At 38.1% G+C, this 23,077-nt stretch overlaps 1 protein-coding gene across 1 annotated transcript in view; it reads right to left on the bottom strand.

Moving 5' to 3' along the window:
- Positions 1-23,077, bottom strand: part of Efemp1 (EGF containing fibulin extracellular matrix protein 1) — a 75,090-nt gene that overhangs the window by 16,840 nt on the left and 35,173 nt on the right. The window lies entirely within an intron of this gene.

Raw genomic sequence — 23,077 nt, 5'->3', positions numbered from 1 at the left:
AAGAGTCTCTAGCAACAAGAATTAGCTGTGTCCTCTGTTCCCATCTAAAGCAGAGAATGCTCTTTGTCTAATTTTCCTTTTAATTTTTCTGTGATTTTTAAGGAGAATCAAATTGTTACACTTACGCTAAGCAATGCCACAAGGTAAGCAGTTGATTTTATAGGAAGGTTGTTCTGAGATAACCACTACACTTAGCTGAGTGTAGAAGTAATAAGATCAATTCTTTCCAAAAGAAGAGGGGAAGAGGACAAGGATACTCAAATATAGTACAGCTGCTCATTGCACAATAACCTAGTAAGACTTTCTTTGACACATCATTCTTTGAACCTGATTTTAAACATTTAACTAAGGATCTTGTTGTTGTTCTGAAGGGTATTAGCACTACTACTGCAATGCTATTTCCCAATCCACCACAAAATGACCTTTCTAGGTGCAAGGCCCTGGAGCAGCAACTCTGCTGGGAAGTTACTGCTGCCTTTCAGGCCTCATTATTTTCTCAAATGCACTTGATGAAAACCTTTCTACTGGGGATTCTTTGGAGCTTTATAACATGCTAATGCAGAATTCCTCTTGTTTTATTTCAGGAACATTTGCCAACATTTGCAGTGATAACAGCCCTGAGAGATACAACCCTGCTAGATTCAGCTGTGGCAAGTCCCCTCTGTCCATGCTGGCCAGAGATCAAGGACTTGGGCCTCTTGACACTGCTAAGGGAGGTCTGGTCAGAGGCTTTTATTTTTGCAACCACGCTATGCAAACTACCTCCACCCAATCATGTTCTTCACATCCTGCAATTCCTTTCCTACTTTCCCATCATATGTTTGGAGTGTCTTTGATAGACTAACATTTCCATTGGGATCAATGTATCATGAAAAAAAGGCTTTGAGCATACAAACCTGCACAGCACCTTCCTAAAAGTCTGCTTTATTTAGCTTCTGAAAAGAATTATTTAACAAAAATGTGGTGAGTTACAGAAATTTAATAAAAGCAAAGCCCCAAATACTACTAGTACTGCCACTCCAACTACATTGTTTAATTTCTTTACCCAAAACAAAGGAAAGCTGAGATGGGACTCACTTTGATCACAAATTAACTGACAAATGACACTTTCCATTCACCAGGACTTATAAAGGCTAAAAGCAGCTTCATCTACTTTTGTGTTTATAGTTGCTCTGATTACAGTGTAGAATATTCATTCTCCTGAGCCCCCACATTTAGCAGGTTATTTAAAGCTGAATAATATCAACAGACTGAATGTCTGTGGACTGTTTTTACTTAAACTATCTATTTAAATGCCATAATGCTATTATTTTGTAGACCCATTATTACTTGTTTATACACCCACACAAAGTCATGTTAAACCATGTTTCTAAACTCTCTTGTGCTTCATTTTTACTTACCTGCATTTCTTTGTTATCAGGTGTAGTATGAGCCATTGCTCACTAAGCCACTGCAGTACAGTCATTGCTTTTGACTCTGTTGTTTGTAGGCAAAATTAACTTCTTACATCTGCATGGGCAATGCCCTGCTTTATTTGACAGGAAAATGACTCAGGTCAGCCATGTTTTCCTGAGACTCTAGGAACAAGTACTCCGGGGAAAGGATTTTCTGTTTTTGTTTTTAATTATCAATCATTTGTCCTTGATGTTAAGCTCATTTTTTCCTGCTTACTAACTACAATGCACGAAAAGTGATGGATTTTCAGTAAATGTTTACTCAATTAATGGATGAATGAATCATTACTGTTTCTTGGGAATTGGTGTTCAGAGTTCACAGAAAGTAAGACCTAGTGTTTTAGGTTATGGAAATAAAATTCATAAGGCAGAATAACAGGTAAGAGCCAAGGAGCACAGCAGAATCAACAATTTGCCTTTGACTGGCACCAACGTAGGACCCTTGCATGAAGAAGAGTCACTAAGACTGGGATCCAGCTCAAGGGGAGGTCCCAAGGCCTGACACTATTACAGAGGCTATGGAGCACTCACAAAAAGGGACCTAGCATGACTGCCCTCCAAAAGACCCAACAAGCAGCTAAAAGAGTCAGATGCAGATATTTGCACACAACCAATGGACAGAAACTGCTGACCCCTGTGGTTGCCCTCCAACACATATATAGCAGAGGACGGCCGGGTCTATGTTTAGTCAGAGAAGATGCACCGAACCCTCAAGAGATTGGAGGCCCCAGGGAGTTTAGAGGTCTGGTGAGGTGGGGGTGGGGGTGGGAACGTCCTCGTGGAGACTGGGGTACAGAGAGGAAGTATGGGATTTGGAACAGTCAGAGGGTGGACCAGGAGGGGAATAAAATCTGGAGTTTAAAATATATATATATAAAAAAAAAGACTGCGTCATTCAGAGTGAGCAGCATTTGCTTCTGACTGGGAACAAGGTAGAGCAGTTAACTGAGTCACAGGAGTCTCATGGACTGACTGTATCACGGAGAGTGAGCAGAAGCTTTGCCGAGGAGGCAGGTTCTGAAGGGCAATTCAAAGGTGATGAGCTGGTATGGGGAGGAAGCTGTCTCTTAGAAGGTAGCCCCCCCAGAAAGAGACCCAGGAACTGCAGAGAATGGCAGGATTCTGAAGTCAGCATGACTGTAGGAGATGTATGTGAGAAACCTAGTGCTGTGTCTGGCAAACTGTGCTCATAAAATGTTTGCTCAAGTCATTAGACAAATTCAGAGACTTTAATGTGATATTTTTGAGGGTTTGCATTGAACATCATAGCAGACAACTCTTAAAGAAGCAGCCATGGACTAATGTTAACATTACCAAGGTGGCGGGGGGGGGGGGGCAAGTAATGGAATGTGATTCCTAAAATCCTACAATACTTTTAATCATTCTGCTATATGGAGATTAGCTAAGGGCATTATTTAGCACACACACACACACACACACACACACATACATTTCCCTTTTTGTGGTTTATAAAATTGTAGATCTCCATCTTCTTGGTGCTTTAAATAATCCAACATAATAATCTTTGGTGAGCTCTCTATCAGGCTGGCCCCCAGTCAGTGGCACCACAAATCTGACATTGTTGCACAGCTAATATAGGAATAGTGTCCATTCATTGGTGTCCTTTAGGCTCCTGCTTAGGCCTTTGCTCTCTGAGTTTGGCTCCTTTCCTGTATTCTGACTCATAGTTTCCAAATCCCTGACTCACCCTGCTCCCTCTCTTATGCAACATTTTAATCTCTGCAATGTTCTTTCCATAATTTGATAACTTACCACGACATGGAGTCACTTCATTGTGTTTTATGGGCAAGGGTAACCTGCGGTTTGAGTGCTCAGTAGTGCCACTTCAGTTCACTGGTTTTGTGCTGCTTTAGTTTAAGAAATGATTCCCAACTACTTTTGAAGAAGTCACTGTAGACCATCAGTAAACAAACAAAGGAGAAAGGGGGTCAAGCTCTGGCATCAGTAAACGTTTTCAGTAAGAGGAGTCGAGTAGATGAGGGCTTTAAAGATTTGGAGAATTGGTTTTATTTTCAAAATTATCCTAGAAGATAAGAAAGTCACAACAATACCTAAGGACATTGTGTTCCATATCTGCTTTATTTAGTAGTGCCTACTTGTAATTACAGTCTTGGTAAGCCGTTAAAGTTGATGATTGAAATCTATCTAGAGGAAAGTAGTAATACAGCTTTCTGTAGACATTTCTTAAAGTTCTAAAATAAATTGGCATCAAGTAGATACACACTTTGCTATATGGAAAGATATTTTTTTTCAAAACCTACTATTAATAACGGTTCTTTTTTTAATTAGATATTTTTTTTATATACATTTCAAATGCTATCCTGAAAGTTCCCTATACCTTCCCCCCGCCCTGCTACCCTACCCACCCACTCCTGCTTCTTGGCCCTGGCATTCCCCTGTACTGGGGCATATAAAGTTTGCAATACCAAGGGGCCTCTCTTCCCAGTGATGGCTGACTAGGCCATCTTCTGCTACATATGCAGCTAGAGATAGGAGTTCTGGGGGTTCTTGTTAGTTCATATTGTTGTTTCACCTGTAGGGTTGCAGACCCCTTCAGCTCTTTGGGGGTCCTGTATTCTATCCAATAGATGACTATGAGCATCCACTTCTGTATTTGCCAGGCACTGGCATAGCCTCATATGAGACAGCTCTAACAGGGTCCTTTCAGCAAAATATTTCTGGCATATGCAATAGTGTTTGGGTTTGGTGGCTGATTATGGGATGGATCCCCGGGTGGGGTAGTCTCTGGATAGTTCATCCTTTTGTCTTAGCTCCAAACTTTGTCTCTGTAACTCTGGAAAGATATTATGGAAAGATATTATTAAAGAAGCTGGATTTCTAATGCTCTTACTCCAAGGAGCCACATGAAACAGATGTCCTATGATCTGCAGTTAACAGGAGAGAGTGGAGCATGGCATTTAGATATAGAATCAGCTTCCTGGTGTTTCTAAAAACTGAGTGTTGGTACAAACACTGAGGTTCAGCTCCACCCAAGGTTTCCCTTTGTTCCTTGTAGTGTAGTTTGCTGGAGACTTCTCTACTATGAGCTGTGGATAGCAAAAGATGTGCTGCTGTCCTGTATATTTAAATTTTTTCTCAGGATTAGAGAGTATTGTTAATTGTGTCATACCTATGTTGGTCCCTGTGTTTCTTTTGTTTAGAGTTAGATTTCTAGCTCTCTGTGTTTTCTGCTTCTCTTCCCAGTTTTTAGTCAGTTATCAACAACTTTTGTCAAAGATTTTCTGGTTCCTTTTGCTACGTTTATAGAGCTGAGAACAGATTTATCTGGGCAAAAGGCCCAGTTCCAGTTAGCTTTTCACTCTTTTGAAAATCTCAGTAAGAATTTACCCAAGCTAAGCAGTTCTAGTGGAGAAAAGAGATATTTACTAACAGAGGAGAACTGTCATCATCATGGCCAGAGTAGATTTATAATTCTAGATTCTGATCAATTCTGGCAAAACATAGGCAACAATTTGGTGTGCCTTAAATGGCATATAAAAAAATCATTAAAATCAGCTTTTTGTCCTCTTGATGGTTCAGTTTTTGGTTTAGAAGGTGACCAAATCAAGTGTTCTGTAGAATTTTATGATACGTTGTTCCCATGTGAAAAAGAACATGCACATGTGTCAGGGCTGATCCTTCAATAGTGATGGTGGATTTTCATTGATGATGGACCCCTTGCTCACTGACATTCCCATAGAATGAGAGATTTCATGTAAAGCTGGCTACATGGGCTTCATCATATCATCAATAAACGTGAGAAGAAAACCAACTGGTTCACATGAATGTTGAATCTGTTTTATCTGTACTACCCACAAAACAAATGTGCTCATTAAGTCACTGGCTGAAATGAAAGAGTAGCAAGAAAACAAAGGATCAAGTGCTCATTCTTTAGTGTCTTTGTGTACTGGCAAAGTGAGGCTGACCACACTCAGAGCACTAAAGCAACATTTTCTACAGATAAATATTGCAGAATTGGGGTGCTTTCTGGCATCTGGGTGAATGTGTCATACTCAGATGAGCTCTTTTTTTCTCAAACATAATTACTCAACAAATATGTTTAGGGAAATATGCCCTAGAATAGGGAATTCTGTGCCCATTTATCCAATTGTAACCTTGGGGAACATAACTTTTTTGAAATAAACAATGCTACCAGTCTTTGTCTTTGGGTAGCTCAGTACTAGGAATGAAAACCCCTTTGTGTGACAATTCAAATTTGTTCTATGCAATTTGGTTTAAAAATTGATGTTCTTGGGAGTGATTATGATCCTACCTTTGATATGATGTATTTATATCTAGTTGTGTTTTGCTGGTATCTCCAATTGGCCATTTTTTTGGCCCCCAAGTCAAACTCTGGAGAGTGATAAGCTAAATAGAGAGCAACTCCACTTCCTGAGCCTACAGAATCTGCCATGAGCAATGTGACTTGACTTTTGGTCTCCTTCCTGAAGTCCTTAAAGCTGGATTACTCAGTACCCCCAACCAAAAGTACACATATTCCCGACTTCTTCCTTCAGGGAAACCATCACTTGGAGTCACACAAGCTTCTGGCTATGGCAATGCCAATAATAACAAGCATGGCCTTGTGACCTCCTAATTACATGAGACCAGTTGGATTCTTGTTGTTCATTCAACATTAAGTAGATTTTGTTCCCGCTAAACACACTACCAAATGGTAAATGTAACTTGGCATTATTTGTCCAACTCATTAAAGGCCTAATGGCTTTTTAAAAGTACTCATTTGTGACTCTTGCTTTCAGAGCACAATATCTTATTGATTATATTTTCCTGCCAACTTCATTACATGTGATATTTACACACAATATTCCTTATATATTTTTCTGACTTCCAAATGTAACAAAGTGTTAAGGGAAATGGTTAGGTGTGTGAGACTCAAAAATATTGCAACTACTTCTCTATATTTCTGTTTTATTTTCAGAATTCTTCAGAATAAGGAGTACTAAGAGGATAGATGTGTGGGTAAATTGAAGTAAATAATGGTTGTAGAAAACAATAATTAGTTTTTCAGGGCTGGAGAGATAACTCAGTGGCTAAGAGCACTGTCTGCTCTGCCAGAGGTCCTGAGTTCGATCCCCAGCAACCACATGGTAGCTCAGAGCCATCTGCAATGGGATCTTCTGGCATGCAGGCATAGATGCAGATAGAGTACTCATGCATAAAATAAAAAATAAACAATATCTTTAAAAAATAATTAGTTTTTCAGAGGCATAAGACACTGAAAATTAAAATATAAAGGGATATATGTGATTTATAAAATATTTAAAATAAATGGCTGGAAGTTGGCTCAGGGGATAAATCTCTTGCTAGGAAGGTGTAAGAACCAGAGTTTGGATCCCTGGGAACCATATAAAAGCCAGATGCAGTATTCATTTCTGTCCCCTCAGTGGGACTGTGGTGAGCTGAGATGCAGAGACAAGAGAAAGCTCCAAAGCTCAAGAGCCAGATAGTCTGACTTTCACAGAGCCAGATAGTCTGACTTTCATAGGAGTAAGCAACGCAAAACTCACAACAAATGGAAGACAGAGACTGACAGCTGAGGTCTTCTATGCTTGGGAGGCAGGGGCTCCTGTATTTTCAGATGTGAAAACTCATAAACATGAATAACAACACATATGAACACAAACACATATGAACATGAATGCATACAAACACACATACCATATACATTTAAAATATTTTAAAATGTGTGTGGGTTGGCAGTAGGACAGGTGGAACTTAAATATTCTTTTTCCTGTATTTTAAGATATGTTTACTGTTCAGGAAAGGTTAAAACTTCCAATTTACTTTGGATTTTGATAAGTCAGGATGCATATTTAAAAAATCTCTTGGGAAACATAAAGTTATAGTAATACTTTGTCAAAAAAGAGAAAAAAAGAAGTTGGTATATGCAAGGTCTGTAGACAGCAGATAGTAGGATGGTTGTTCAAGTTTTACACATATTTATTTACATGTGAATAGAAGTGGATGACATGCTATCTCTAAAGATAACAAAAATTGAGCAGATGGAAGGTTCAGTAATAAAAATGCTTGCTTTGAAAGTTTAGCAGATGAGTTCAGTTTCTGGAACCATGTAGAGGTAGAAGAACCACGCTCATAGTGTTTATGTCATGTTGCTCATATTAGATACATACAATAATAGTAATAGTAATAATAACATAAATTTTAAAATTGTCACTTAAATAAAGAACATGAATATACTGTTCAATTAATGCAATTTAACTGTAAGTATATGAAAAAAGAGAAATAAAATGTACCATATTTAATAAGAAAAAGTTTAGCTTTGTAATTTTAATATTAGATAAAATTGACCTTGAAGGGAAAACTCATTACGGCATAAATTGGGAATAGTACTAACAACAAAAGTTTTAGAGAAATATGGAAACTCTGTTTTAAATGCATTTATTTATAAATAAAGTAAAAGATAAAGATAAAAAAATAACAAAACACAATCATGGTAAGAGTTTTAATGAATTTCTCCCAGAAAATGAAAGAATCAACAAAAATTATTCAGAAATAAAGAGAAAATAAAAGTAACATGACTAAATTTTTTTTTTAAAGTGAATACCATTGTATGGAATACAAAGTGTTTTTATGTACTTTGAGAACACTAAAAAAAATAGCCATAGGTGAGTCAAAATAAATTTCTAATAAATTTATTTCTAATAAATTTGATATAGAGACTATGTTTCCCAGTGGGAATAGATCAGTGGTGAGCATTGATTGCATTCTCACTTCTCAACTACCATAGAGAGGAAGCTGAAACAAAAGGACAAGGAGCACAGCATCAAAACTAGAACAGCTATTGTTCTGAAAGAGGGGGCCATTTCTAACACTCTTATGGCTTAGAGAAGGTAGTAAGCATGAGAGTGGAGACTACTGCAAGCTGAGTGCTGTCCAAAGCGGTGAGAACCAGCAGTCCATGTTCACACCAGCTCCCATTGCTCTTCAGTTTTCTTTTCTGTGCTCAACCCATAAGAGTTAAAGTTGGCTCAGAGTAGACTTTAGCATTTGAAAGGCCATTTAGAGGAGAGAGGAAACTATTTGGAGCATACCATTTCCAAACGGCTGAGCTAGAAGTAGTTAGAAGAAATTGAAGGAAGCTAGAGTTTAGTTTAGCATTCACGAAAAGGTGTTACAGATATTAGATACCTTGATGCATATGGAAGTAATGAGTTTCCATCTCTGGGAGTATGCATATGGTACACTCTGGATCTAGGCAAGTGGCAAGGATCTGTTTCCTTGTCTGTGCTTGAAAACAGCAATAAGGTGCTATATGCAAATGTGGCAGTGGAAATGACTTTTTAATATTATTGGTGGGTCTCTTTGAGAATTACTGTAGAATTAACTTTTCCTTTAAGCTTAACAAAAATCGGGAAAAAATGAGCACTGCATTTATCCCAATAGTAATGTATAAGGATTCAACAGGATTAAATATCACATATTATCTCATTTATTATAATGTGTGCACATCTATGTGAATTTGCATAGTTGAGAAGTTAACTTTTGTCATTTATCCTGTGGCATCTGACAAACTTAATAAAATATACCAAGGAACATTCATGTCTCAAGGGTCTATTTATTTCCTCTCTTGAGCAGAAAAGCAGCTTGTGGACTTTTTGCATCTTGTCCAGAACTAAGGGTTTCTCAGAAAGGAGGACTCTTTATTATTTATGATGTCAAGGCATGAGTTACGTAGTGATCAAAATATTAAATGTGAGCACCTGCCAACTTGTATTTCACAAAGGACCCTTCAACTATTACTATTTTCCCCGATTTACCATTCTATATACTTACATTTAATTTTCCAATAAATTGTATTGACAGAGACTGTGGATCCTTCCCCTCTTTGTGTCAAAATACTGTGACTGTTCTGAAAGTTTGAGCAACTCATAAGTATCAATTTGAAGAGTGTAATGTGGGACAAGAGAAAATCCTGTTCAATAAAGTTGCTGTCCCTGCAGGAATTCTGAGTCTAAAGATTTCTGCAAACCAACATATAAAATGATCTTTGAACTTTTAAATAAGCCTGAGGCCTTTCATCTTATATCTCCTTGTTGGGAGTGGTAAGTTTTCCAGTATGTATTATTTTTTGAGCCATCTTTCAAGTCTGAAATAATGGTTTCTTTGATGAGTTCTTGGGTTCCCTTTCCTAGCTCTAGTCTCATTTCTCCTTTCCAAAGTCCAATGTTGGCTCCAGGAGAAATCTGAAAAACTTGTCTTTACTTCATTGGGCTCAGGGTCTCAGCTCACTTTTTCCTCTTCTCTCCTTCTTCATTTCCCATTGAACGTCTCCCTCTTCTCTCTAATGGGTTGGATTAAAGGGGAGTCTGAACATGGACCCCACTTTCTGGAGAAAAGGGAAGGGTTGTTAAATAGTGAACCCTTGATGTTTAAATACATTACTGTATACCTGAGCAGTTACCTATTTGCCAGGACTTTAGAGTAGCTGAATGCATGTTCAACAATGTTAACTGGAGAAAATCTTCTGAAGAGACATTCACTATGCAGGATTTCTTAGTTGGCAAAGTACAAAGACAGATGGAACCATGCCAGCCATGTGTTAGATGTGTTAAAAGTAGATGCTAAATAACCCAGTCTTCAAGGGAATTTCTTGGCATGAGTAAACACAGATGAAAAGGAGCCTGTGTGTTTTTGGCTCTCTCACTTTAATGGTTACTGTATATGACACATATATGGAGTATATCATATTACACAAATATGGAAGAAAATGGAAAATTTGAGCAATTTATATTGTTAATTTAAAAATTACCTTAGGATTATTTCCCTCTAGGAATGTCATATTTTATTTATGGAAACTGTTAAATGAAAGTTGTTGGCTTCAGGCACACATTGTGGTTAATGTAAATGATAGTGAGGCTGCTAGAAAGGTATATGGAAGTCCCCTGTCAGTGACTGTCAGTCACTGATCTCTTTATTGTTTGAAGTAGAGTAGTCATGCTGTTCTCTCAGTGCTAGTATTTTAAGTCCTAAATTCTCTTATTTGAGATGGCATTTTATCACAGTTGCTTAGAACTTATGAATAACTTATACCATGAGTAAAGTTCAAAGGAGCAACTGTCTAAAGTTGTAGAATTGCAGAATAACATTTTTAAAATGTAGTTCATTGTCAGAGATAGGATTGAGACAGAAGAGTAAGTAATATGGTTTTCTTTTCTTTTTGTGTGTATGTGTGGTACGTGTGTGCATGTATGTACACATGTCCATATAGTTGTATACACCCATGTGTACAGGTGTGCTCACCTATGCATGTACCTATAGGGGCTGGAGGTCAATGTTATAAGTTTCTCATTTTTTGAGACATGGTCTGTCACTGAATTTGGAGTTCCCCATTTCAGCTACATTGCTCTGCCAAGAAACCCATGGGATCTATTTCCCCTTGTGCAGAGTGCTGGGGTGCAGACACATCCTGCTCTTGGCTGTAATCTGAGTGCTTGGGATCCAAACTCATGTAGCAAGTACTCACCGCATCATGTCATCTCCCCAGACCAAGATCGTGAGGTTTACAATCACACAGGTCTCTAATCTATACAGAATTACAGTCTTAACTTTGTGTCCTAGGAAACTTATTTGACTTTTCCAAGTCTCATTGCCACACCTATTAAGTAGAGGTAATACCAATTTCATAATCTTATTTTGATAATTAATTGAAATAATAGTTTAAAATAGTACTCACTAAATTGCTTACTATAAAAAGGCTAAACGTTGATAGTGGATCAAGGATACAGATCAAAGGGAAGGAGAAAACTGCAAATATCATGAATTCTAACAATTTTCACATTGATTTACACATAATTAAAGACCCTATTTTCATTTCATTGCTTATTCATGTTTTGAATATGGCTGATGCCTGATCAAGAGGACCATCAACCCATAACCTTCCCTCCTTTTGACATATTTTAGATGAATGGGTACAAGAACAACTAAAGTTAGACCTTTTCTCATATTTATTTCTCAATGAGGAAATTAGAAACCTTAAAACAAAAAGGTGTCTGGCAAAATAAATGTTTTGAGATAGGAAAGGACAATTCATAGCTCTAGGACCCCTTTATGACAATGAGGCATTAGTGTTTATAAAGAGCTGCTTAGCAGAGAGTACCAAGCAGAGCTCTAGTTAGTACTGAAATATACATCCAGGACAGTACTACTGTATGTGTAAGTTCTAGCTATTAAAAAGATATAAAAAATAGATATTTGAGTGGTAACTTTTAGTTATTTAATTATGTTAAGAATATTACAGTCACTGTCTTCCAAGGCAGTAACAAAATTATAACTCAGAACTAGAGAAGAAATAGAAAATACATTCCAATAGTGCTAAAATATTTACATATAAAGTCAGGGCAAGATTTTTGCATTTTTCTCCCTAAGGAAAATGTTCAGAGTTAAACTGAAATGAATGGATTAGATCCACAGGCTATCTGAATCTCCCATGAGGCAGTCCAAAGCAACTATAGTATACAGCATTTGGGCCAGCACACAGGGTGATTTGATTGACAGCTGCTTTTAGGTTCTGAGATGTTTACAGGTAACAGACAAAGATTTTGGCATACGAAGAAGTCAAAGAAATACTTTTTGGGAAAGTTAGTCTTACAGACAGATCTGTGCTGTTTGGGAAATGAAATCTGTGTTGAATTTTCTATATAGCATGGCTACAAATAGAAAATGAGACCATTTTTAAGTATTTAAAATAAATTATAGACCATTGTTAGTAAATTATAATTCAGAAATTTAGTTTAAAAGTTAACACTATATTTGTGCATTTAGTTCTTCTGTGAACCAAGAGGATATAGGGCACTTCTCAGTTTATACTGAGGAAACTTATTATGTCATGTTTGCTCACCTTCAGGATTAAACACAAACCATTAACTTGACATGTGGCACTTCATGCTTTGACTCCTGTCTATTCACACCCTCTATACTGAAGTCACCCCAGACAACTTACAGTCTTAGCAAATGCTTCTTGCTAGGCCTGGAACACTTTTTCTTTTTCTTCCCTCATTTCCCCAAGTCTCTAAAATCAGATTCCTACAACTTTCTAAGATCAGGGCCCAGTTGTCACTTTCTCCAGGAAGTCCCTAAAATGAGACTTAATAGTTAAATGGCACAATATGATTACTTTCCACTTCCATATGAGAACTCTTTGTGGGCAGGCCCCAAAATCTCTTATCTTTATTTTCTCAGTACCTATTATGCTTTGTTCATGCTCAATTCAGGCTTGGTGGATAATGTCACATTTTAAAGACATGTTTAGGGATCTAGCAAAGGGATACTTTGTCTGTGGTTGGTGACATTTCCACAACAGTGACAAAGCAAGGTTAAATCCTTCTCCCTTATCTCATTCCCAATATGAAATATGAAAGCAATCCAGACAACTGGCATCATCTCAGCAGATCTCATTCCCGGAGAGAAAGCACAAGCATGGCCTCAGCTTACACAGGCCAGGCAACAGACATGCCAGCTCCTGTAACCTTTGCAAAATGGTTGTGTACTAGTCTTCAGAGAAGAAGGGATAACAATTTAGTGAAATGAAATCTAAATTCAGCCAGAGTTTCTTTGGAATATCCCACATACCATATATTCCTATAAACTCAGATTTATGCTTTATTAGTTCAGCCATGGCCCTGCTCCTAAACTATATGTCTTTTTCCTGTGAAATTTGAAATTTATTATTTTTTTTCTGGGAAAAAAAACACAAAATACTTTTTATTCAACCCTGTTTTCTTTTTTTAATTGGATATTTTCTTTATTTACATTTCAAATGGTATCCCCTTTCCTAGTTCCCCCTCTGAAAACCCCCCTATCCTCTCTCCCACCCCCCTGCTCACCAACTTGCCCACTCCTGCTTCCTGGCCCAGGTATTCCCCTATACTGGGGCATAGAACATTCACAGGACCAAGGGTCTCTCCTCTCATGGATGACTGATTAGGCCATCCTCTACTACATATGCAGCTAGAGCCATGAGTTCCTCTGTGTGTTTTCTTTGATTGGTGGTTTAGTACCAGGGAGCTCTGGGGGTACTGGTTTGTTCATATTGTTGTTTCTCCTAGGGGTCTTCAAACCCCTTCAGCTCATTGGGTACTTTCTCTTTTCCTTCATTGGGAATCCTGTGCTCTGTCTAATGAATGACTATGAGCATCTACTTCTGTATTATTCAGGCACTGGCAGATCCTCTCAGGAGATAGCTATATCAGTCTCCAGTCAGCAAGCTTTTGTTGGCATCTGCAATAGTGTCTGGGTTTGGTAGTTGTTTATGGGATGGATCCCCAGGTGGTGCAGTTTCTGGATGGTCATTCCTTCAATCTCTGCTCTGAACTTTGTCTCTGTAACTCCTTCCATGGATATTTTGCTCCCCCTTTTAAGAAAGATCGAAGTGTCCATACTTTGGTAAGACAAAACAGCAACCAACAGATTGGGAAAAGATCTTTACCAATTCTAAATCTGATAGGGGCTAATATCCAATATATATAAAGAACTCAGGAATATGGACTCCAGAAAACCAAATAACCCTATTTAAAAATGGGATACAGAGCTAAACAAAGAATTCTCAACTGAGGAATATTGAATGGCTGAGAAGCACCTGTAAAAATGTTCAACATCCTTAATCATCAGGGGAATGCAAGTCAAAAAAACCCTGAGATTCTACCTCACACTAGTCAGAATGGCTAAGATCAAAAACTCAGGTGACAGCAGATGCTGGCGAGGATATGGAGAAAGAGGAACACTCCTCCATTGCTGGTGGGACTGCAAGCTGGTACAACTACTCTGGAAATTGGTTTGGCAGTTTTCAGAAAACTGGACATAGTTCTTTCAGAAGATCCAGTCAGGAGTGTTAACTCCTGGGCATATACCCAGAAGATGTTCCAACTTGCAATAAGAACACAAGCTCCACTATGTTCATATCAGCCTTATTTATNATNGCTAGAAGCTGGAAAGAACCCAGATGTCCCCCAAAAGAGGAATGGATACAGAAAATGTGGTATATTTGCACAATGGAGTACAATTCAGCTATACAAAACAATGAATTCATGAAATTCTTAGACAAATGGATGGATCTGGAGGACATCATTGAAAGTGAGGTAAGCCAATCACCAAAGAACACACATGATATGCACTCACTGATAAGTGGATATTAGCCCAGAAGCTCAGAATACCCAAGATACAATTTGCAAAACACATGAAACTCAATAAGAAGGAAATTTATTATTGTTAAAAAAAAGACAGTGTTTGACTGAATGATTTATGTCCTTTAGACATTAAGGGATCCTATTGCTTTCCTATTTCCTTAAGAAGATTATTCTTTACCCATTCTTATCTGAAGAATAACCAGGGTCCTGCAGTATTACTCCAATTTCTAATGATCCACCATCATATCCATAGATTAATGAGTCTCTCAACCTTCATTAGAAGCTTCTATTTGTAGTGGATGGTGACTAACAAAATGACACACCTGAATAAGAGACTGTAGAATGCTTAGCTCTAAACAGAACAGATATACCATGCACTCATCCTTCCAAGTCTTTGAGGTCATTGCAGAAGATGGAGTGAAAAGAATAAGAACCATAGACAGTAGATGACTATGAGGAACTATTGTCCTTTGGACAAAAGGGGCAGCCTCACATACGAACTCAGCAGCAAGACAGCATGCACCAGACCTGTATAAGCACAAGCCAGACCAGTCCTAGCGTGCAGAGGGTGGTGAGCACTAAGTTTTGTCCCTAGCAGAGGAGCTGTTGGCAATAGTTAGCTGCTGGCAGAGGGAGTCTCTAAGAATGTTGGGTCGTGGTAAGTCAACCACATTTAGTACAAGCCACAAACTTAGAATTACATAGGCAGTAAATTTTGTCAATGTGTTTCAAAAGAGTACACAAAATTAGGTATGTAGGGAAGGGGGGATTGATTTTGGAAGAGGTGGGGAATGCTGAATATGACCAAAACATATTGCACATGCTCAAAAAATTAATAAAATATTTTAAAAATCAAAGCCCTTGACCCTTGATATTATCTTTTAATGTCTATAATGAATCAAACAATCAAACAATCAAACAAACAAACAAACATGACGCAAAAAGGAGTGATCTAGCCAAGAAAGACCTGGAAGCAGGCTCTTTGGGTTTATAACTCCAGTTAAGCCTGTATGTGGGGGGATTTAAGAGCAGCGTGAGGTTATAGAGATACCGTGGAGATACCATGCCTGTCCTCCCTTTTTACTCTAGGAGAAACTGAGATCTCATTCTCTAAGGAATGGACTCCCCTGCAATAATCTTTCAGTGATTAAATGCACTGTGAAGTGGGGACAAGTCTACACAAACCTACAAACCTCACTGTGTGTGTATGAGTTCTGAGGTGGGGGAGGGGAATTATTGATACGGTTTATAACTTTTTCTTCTAAAACTTGAAAAGATTAACTCTGGTTTCTGTTTAGTTTTCTTTTCTTTCTTTTCTTGTCAAAAAAAAAGAAAGAAAGAAAAGAAAAGTAAAGAAAAAACCCTCTACATGGTCACTTCTTCAAAATTGTTCCAGATGGATTTAGCCATAGAGTGATTGATTATCCACTCAGTTGTGGGCTATGTGGTTAAGCTCAGAAACCTACAACAAACTGGTTTGGAGCTATGTTTCATGGTAAGTGGCTGAAAAGATAATCCTTAACCTGTCATTTTAGAATTAGTGATGAAGAAAGAATACAGAAAGGTGCTTATATCAAGAGGATGTATTAGCAAACAGATAGCAGAAGCTCCTGCCTCTCTAGGTTTCATGGTAAAAGCAACCAGATCCTCACTGAGAGCCAAGCTAGTATTCCCTTCCTGCTTCATGGACCAGATTAGCCTCCCTGGGATGCTGCAGGCCAAAGGCCAGAGGCCCCAATAACCCATTCATCAGGCCCATAGGTGTTTTTATTATTGACATCAGAGATATTTAGACAACTCTGGAGCATAATCTTTGCTACAGTAAGATTAGGAGCAACACAGTGCTTTATCAGAACTGGTTACATGCTTTAAAAAGCAATTTTAAGATATTTGATCTATCTTTACCCTTTTAAAGAGAAAATCAATTTCCTTTAGAATTTTGTTATTGTTAATACAGCCGAATTAACTTTTTTATCTTTTACTGTGGTTAATGCATAAGATGTCTCCAGACTCTTCTGCTGGGAGAGACAGCGTGGCTAGTGTCCCTCCCTTCACATCAGCAACTGCCTTTGTAGGTCTTCCTACACATTGTTCAATTCCTTGATTTCTACTTAGGTCACATATCTTTTCTCTCTTTCTTAGAATATGGTTCAGCTTTACCCATGATCTCTTGTTAATAAATAAGCCACCATCTTGTCTCTCATCAACATATTCATTCCTTAGGATGCCAAAAAATTTCATGTAGATTTGTGTTGCTTCTGAATTTTTAACTTATATATCTATTGCAAACTTAGGTTATGTTCAGGGGGTAGAGCATGTTTCTCAGCAAACCTTTGTTGCAAAAGAACACATGTGAATGGACTTCAACATAAAGATGATGATTCTATTTGCCAGGTATTGAATAAACAACTGGTGAGAGGAACATTGTGACTAAAACAGAACAGAGATTTCAAAGAGAAAGAACAATTATCTTTGATTCTCAAAGAAGCACACAACTAACACAGTGTCTTAAAACAAAGTTGCCATACCATAAGAATAGTATACATTTTACTTATTTTTATATAGCAGGCACCTAGTACATGCTACTCTATAAAACTAAAGGCAATTGTATTTTCTCACTACGTTATTATTTCATGAGTATTGTCTATGTCTATGTGTATAGCGGAGTGAAAGTTTTAAAATCCAAGGAGATACAGTTATTTAGGTAATATTTGGAGGAATGGACAGTATTTGAGAAGTTAAAGTCAGAGAAGGAGAAAGCAATGACTCATGCAAAAGGAACAGACAGAAACAAGCAGGCTCTTCTATTGGACAGGACTTCACCTCTACTAGCTGCTCCTGGCCTGGTACTTTGAATGGACATCCTGTCTCTTATACTATCTGAGAGGGACAATGCATTTTGCTTTAAATTTTTATTTGTTTTATGAAACCACTTAAAATTTTAGATTTAACTATACGGTTTAGCCAGTGTCAGTTGTGGAGTTGTACATAGCCATGGGCACCTCTGACCTGGCTCCCATTGATGCCAGTTTATGAGCATTCTTCCTCCTGAGTGAAGTTGGGTCCACTGACTTATCTTTTTTTGTTTGTTTGTTTGGTTGGTTTTTCGAGACAGGGTTTCTCTGTAGCCCTGGCTGTCCTGGAACTCACTTTGTAGACCAGGCTGGCCTCGAACTCAGAAATCTGCCTGCCTCTGTCTCCCAAGTGCTGGGATTAAAGGCGTGTGCCACCACGCCAGCCTGACTTATCTTGAAGGACCAAACTGGCTACCATTTCTTTGATTAGGATACAAAAGACTGTTATTTTGGCTTAATCACCATTCTGAGCTGTTCTCTTTTTTATGTCCTCTGTTGAATGAAGCTTCACACTAAGGGATACTCCCTGGAGAAATGTTATGTAGCAAGGAATCATAATGGAAAAACTCATGAGAGGCAGATGCAGGAAGTGAGTCCTGCTAACAATCTCAAACAAATGGAGAAGCGGACCTTTCTTAGTCAAGCCTAGAGATGATTGGTGCCTTGTGACAACCCAAAACTAGACAAGGTGCTAAGAGCCTTAAAACTCCTAAGTTTGGGGAAATTTTACAGATTGCAATGGGTAACTCAAATATAGCCTTCCTTGTGGTTTATAAATCATACATGAAGCTAGGCAAGGTATACCATTTTGATGGTGAACCTGCTTTGATGGCAAAGCAGGGAGAATAAAACCCCCAGATGTAAGGAATTTGTAGACTTTAAGTGAATGTTCTTTACTAGAAAGCACTCTTATCCCCAACAAAGTTGGGAAACCTCAAATCAAGATCAAGTAAATAACAGAAGGCTAGTGATGCTTAATGTTGATACTTCTATATTATAAAGACATTTCTGTTCACACATGCAAGCAGGTATTTAATGTGCATCAAGATTCAAACAATTCTTTTCCAAGTTAGTATTGAAATGGTGTCCTGGGCTATGCCATGAACCACAGTAAATACTCATGCTGGGGCTTGGGGATAAGTGAGCAGTGATCCAGCTTTAATGCTTCAGTGATTTGGTCCAGACACCTGTAGACAATCAGTTCTAGGTGTGAACTGTTTTGTCAATAAACCTTCAGGTCATTAGAAATGTCTAGTTTTCTCTTTCTGAGTCATTAATATTTTTGTAATCACAGGATGCACCTGCATTCTTCTCAGGGCAGATTTTAACTTGTCCACTTGCACTGGCATGCCTTTTACCCCGTCCCTATAAAAATATTATCTGAGGCAAAGAAGAACTCCCATCAATAGAAACAGCTTAAAATATCATTCAAGAGCCAGAACTTTGCCTTTTACCACTTAGAAGAAGCCTCTGTCTCTCTCTTCTCTGTACTGTTTGCAACAACAACTGGATGTGGCAATTCACTTTAGGAGCTAGAAGACTAAAGCTTCAGAGATGTGAACTGGATTACTAGGTCATCAAATCTCTTAGGGGTGGACCGGAATGGAAATCTTTGTGTCTTGCTTAGTTTCTAGCACTCTTTGCTGCCAGAGGCTACTTTCTGGAATCCTTCTGAGCATGCAAGCATGAAAGCATTCTGCCAGAGAGGAAAATTCTCTTCATTAGTAAGCAGTGAAAATATCTGTGTAGCAAGTTGTAGTTGTTACATGTTAACTCCTGATGGAGAAACTGAACATCTAAACAAAGATGAAAAAGCACTACATGCAGATCTGCTACTGCAGAAAATTGAACAGGAAGAATAAATGGCTATATCAGCTTTCTGGTGGGAAGTCCATGCACAGCTATGGAAGATGTGTTCTTCACACATAATCAAGATGGGGATGTTTTGCCAGAGGTGTGAAATGTCAGGTGTTGGTCTGGATTTAGGGTCAGAATTTTTATTTTAACAGGGCCCTCAGTAATTTGTAAGTTCATTAAAATTTGAGAGTCTCTGGTCTGGCATGTGTAGCATGCATGAATTCTAAAAAGTATATTGACCTGCATTTTAAATGTAATTGTTTGTATATACAATTTTAAATAGCCTTTAATAAAAGTTTCACAACTAACTTACTTAAGTATCTGAGTCATGCAGTAGAGAAACCCAAGAAGTCTCATGACTGACTTTCTCTTCTCATCCAAATACTATGTGTAATTGGTCTAACCAAGTCATATTCTTGACAACTGCTCTTTCCTAGGGAGGATGGTTGTGATTAAGAAGTATGATGGTTAATTTCATATGTCATTTTGACTGGGTCAGGGTTTCTCAGATAACTGGTGAAATATTGTTTCTGGTGTGTGTGTTCTTGAGTGTGTTTCCAAAAGAGAGAGTCTTTGAGTTGGTAGACTGAATTAAGCAGGTGGCCCTCCCCAGTTTGGATGGATATAAAATAGTGCACTGATTGCTCAGGCAAAAGGACAGATGATGGGCAAATCACCTCTGCTCCCTGCACCCCCCACACACCTTCTTGACTAGAAACATCATCTTGCTCTTAAGCATCAGACCTCTGTGACTTATCCTAGCAGATCTCACCTCCTCAGGGCTTCAGACTCAACAATTTCACTGACACTCATGATTCTTTAATCATGAGACAACACCTATGCTAAAGATGTGCCTCTTTTTGTTCTACCAGCTCTGCTCTTCTGGACAGTCCCAACGCAGTCTCTAACACACAGAGAAGTAAAGCCCTTGCTTCTCAGGAAGAGTTACATTTTGTTCCTGCTGAATATACTAGCTTTGACACAACAGTAGTATGTCATCTATTGGAATAAGTTATTTTTTCCATTTGATTTCCTGTGTTATCACAAGGGAAACCTCAAGGCTTGTACTGAGGAGGAGCCAGGCCCCTTGCTGGTGCTTAGTTTTACCTGGTGTTCACAACTGTTATCTGATTTTTGTTTTAGCTTTGCAATGTAAGCAATGTATGTGTGTGTGTACACATACATACACACCCACCTACATATATGTCTCCTCATTTATGCACACCTTCTTCTTGAGATCTCCCTTTTTCCATTACTCACTATAAACTGTACCTGGACACTGTGAATCTGACAGAAGAAACTATAGTTGGTTAAGGAAAATACATAACTGAAGCAGTTTTGTACTAAATTCACAGCATTTTTGGTAGTCTGTGTGTCTGCTTATCTCTGATTTTATATACAACCAAATTTTCCAATAATTCTTCCAAGCCATCTCTTAGAATTCTAGATGCAGTTTGTAAACAGTAGCAAACTAAATATTCTGGGTTTTTCTAATAGAGCACCATCCTAGTCGTCTTTTTGAGGAATTAGCCACCCATGATAGGCTGGGCAATTAGAAATGACTACCTTGCTATAATTATGCAACTCCTCTGCATGTTTTAATTTAAAAAGCACTGAGAAGGTTTTTAAAGGTTTTTAAAAGTTGATTTAGAGTTGAGTTCTACTTTACAAAGGTTTTTTTTCTATTTAGCTTCCATTTTTGAATGAGCTGTTCACCAAATAATCTTTCTTGTTTGTTTTTGTTGCTTGTTTGTTTGTTTTTCAGGACTGTCAGTAGCATCTTAAGTTGCTTTATAATTAAATTGTCATTTTTCATTTAGCTTCTTGGGGCTGTAGGTTAAGGTGGGTGGGGGCTGGGAGATTATACAACTGAAGTTCAAAACAAAGTTGCGTCTTTAACAGCCTTTGTGGGAGAACTCTTTCTCAGGCTTTTTCCCTAGATTAGGGCTATTATGAGACAACGGGTTATAAACTACTTTACCAAAAGGAACCATAGTTTATGTACTGTGAAGTTAAATTCAACATGAATGACTAGAATTTTCTGCCTTGTTTGTTGAGTAGGACTTCCTTCAGAGTTTCTTTCTGACTGTATCTGAGGAATATAAGGATTTATTTCTACTACTACTACTTTATTTCTACTATTTAGTACTACTCCCAGTCAAAATATTATTATCTAATCTCCTTCAGTTTCTCAAACTTTTTTTTTCTTTGCTAAAAGTTTTTCTAAGAACTATAAGATTTTAATGCTTCAGAAGTGTGTTGTGATGACAAAGTCAGGGCTTCTGTCTTATTGTCCTCATTTATGTTTTGTTGACCCTGTCTAGATAAACAGTTTAAATAAGTTACTTGTTGAACAAATAGTGTAGTAGCTCTCCAAGGTGCTGTGTTCTCTCATCACACAATGAGAGGCATTGACAGGGATCATGAGAGCTGGGACTGCAGCCTGTCTCTGATTAGTCTAATCTGGGTGCATTGCTACTGCAAATAATACCAAGTGCATGTTCTGTGCATACATGCATAGAGACATGTGCTGGAGTAGGTGTCTGTATGATGCATGTGTGTAAGCACAAATTCCTGGAATATACTGTCTCCAAGCAAAAAAAGGAGATTATTTTTCCAAAATAGGGAAGTTTCTTAACCATCGTTTAACGACTTCTGGAATATTCTATTATTACAAAGCTCTCCAGAATAAATAGAAAAAGGAGAGAAACCAGTTTCATGCAGCAGTATCTCTTTAGGTCTCAAAGTATGGAAAATGGTGACATTTAATTGCATCAGTAAAAGTTATTCCTGAATCCGGATTGCAAAGACTCCAGAGAGGACACTGACTAGGATTCCTGGAGATATTTTTCATCTTTTATTGTGTTCCATGGCTTCTCTCCGTGGAACAGGGTTAGATCATTGACTGCACATTCAGCTACAAAGAGTGAAAACTTACTTCACTATAGCCCTTGAAGTCTTTTAAACTTAACTATATGTACAAAGGCAGGTCCAACTTCTGTCATGATTCTTCTGTATGCTAGATGTGTGAAACTTTTTTTCCTTTTTTATTGCAGCCTATAGTTCCACTCTTTACTTCACCTTTACTTTGACAGTTGTGCAAGTATAAGCCAGGTCTCAGCTCCCAAGGTAAAAGGTTCTTCTGCAGGTCCTGAGACCCTGACATTTTCTTTGCCTCACCAGCAAGTCCTCCCTCCTCTGCCTCTTAGATCAGAAGTGATCTTCTTAACTCATCTACACTTGCATAACTGATATTCTAAGAGCAGAGGAAAACCTCTGGCCTACAGCATGGAATAGTCCAACACGAAACAAATTGTTGTTACCTCTTCTTCCTTTCTCTTATTTCACCACCCTCCACCCTTCACACTTCATGTCTCACCCTTCAGCCTTCACCATTAATCAAGACTTTTGAGTTTCTTCAGAATATCAGATAATTTATGAATATCTGTGAGCCTTACAGAAACACTACAGAATCTCATGTATGTGGACTCTGAAGAAATCCAAACTTAGAAAAGAAAGAATGTGGTTATTAGAGGCTGGGATGAGGAAGGGGAAGAGTGAAAAAATGCTAGCAAAAAAGATAGTTTTTAGCTAGATTAGAAGAGTGAACTTTACAAAGAATTCTCAACTGAGGAATACCGAATGGCAGAGAAGCACCTGAAAAAATGTTCAACATCCTTAATCATCAGGGAAATGCAAATCAAAACAACCCTGAGATTCCACCTCA

The sequence above is a fragment of the Mus caroli genome, chromosome 11 (assembly GCF_900094665.2).
Source record: "Mus caroli chromosome 11, CAROLI_EIJ_v1.1, whole genome shotgun sequence".
Taxonomy (NCBI): domain Eukaryota; kingdom Metazoa; phylum Chordata; class Mammalia; order Rodentia; family Muridae; genus Mus; species Mus caroli.
The sequence above is the reverse complement of the archived record's forward strand: the minus strand, read 5'-3'. Positions and strand labels throughout refer to the sequence as shown.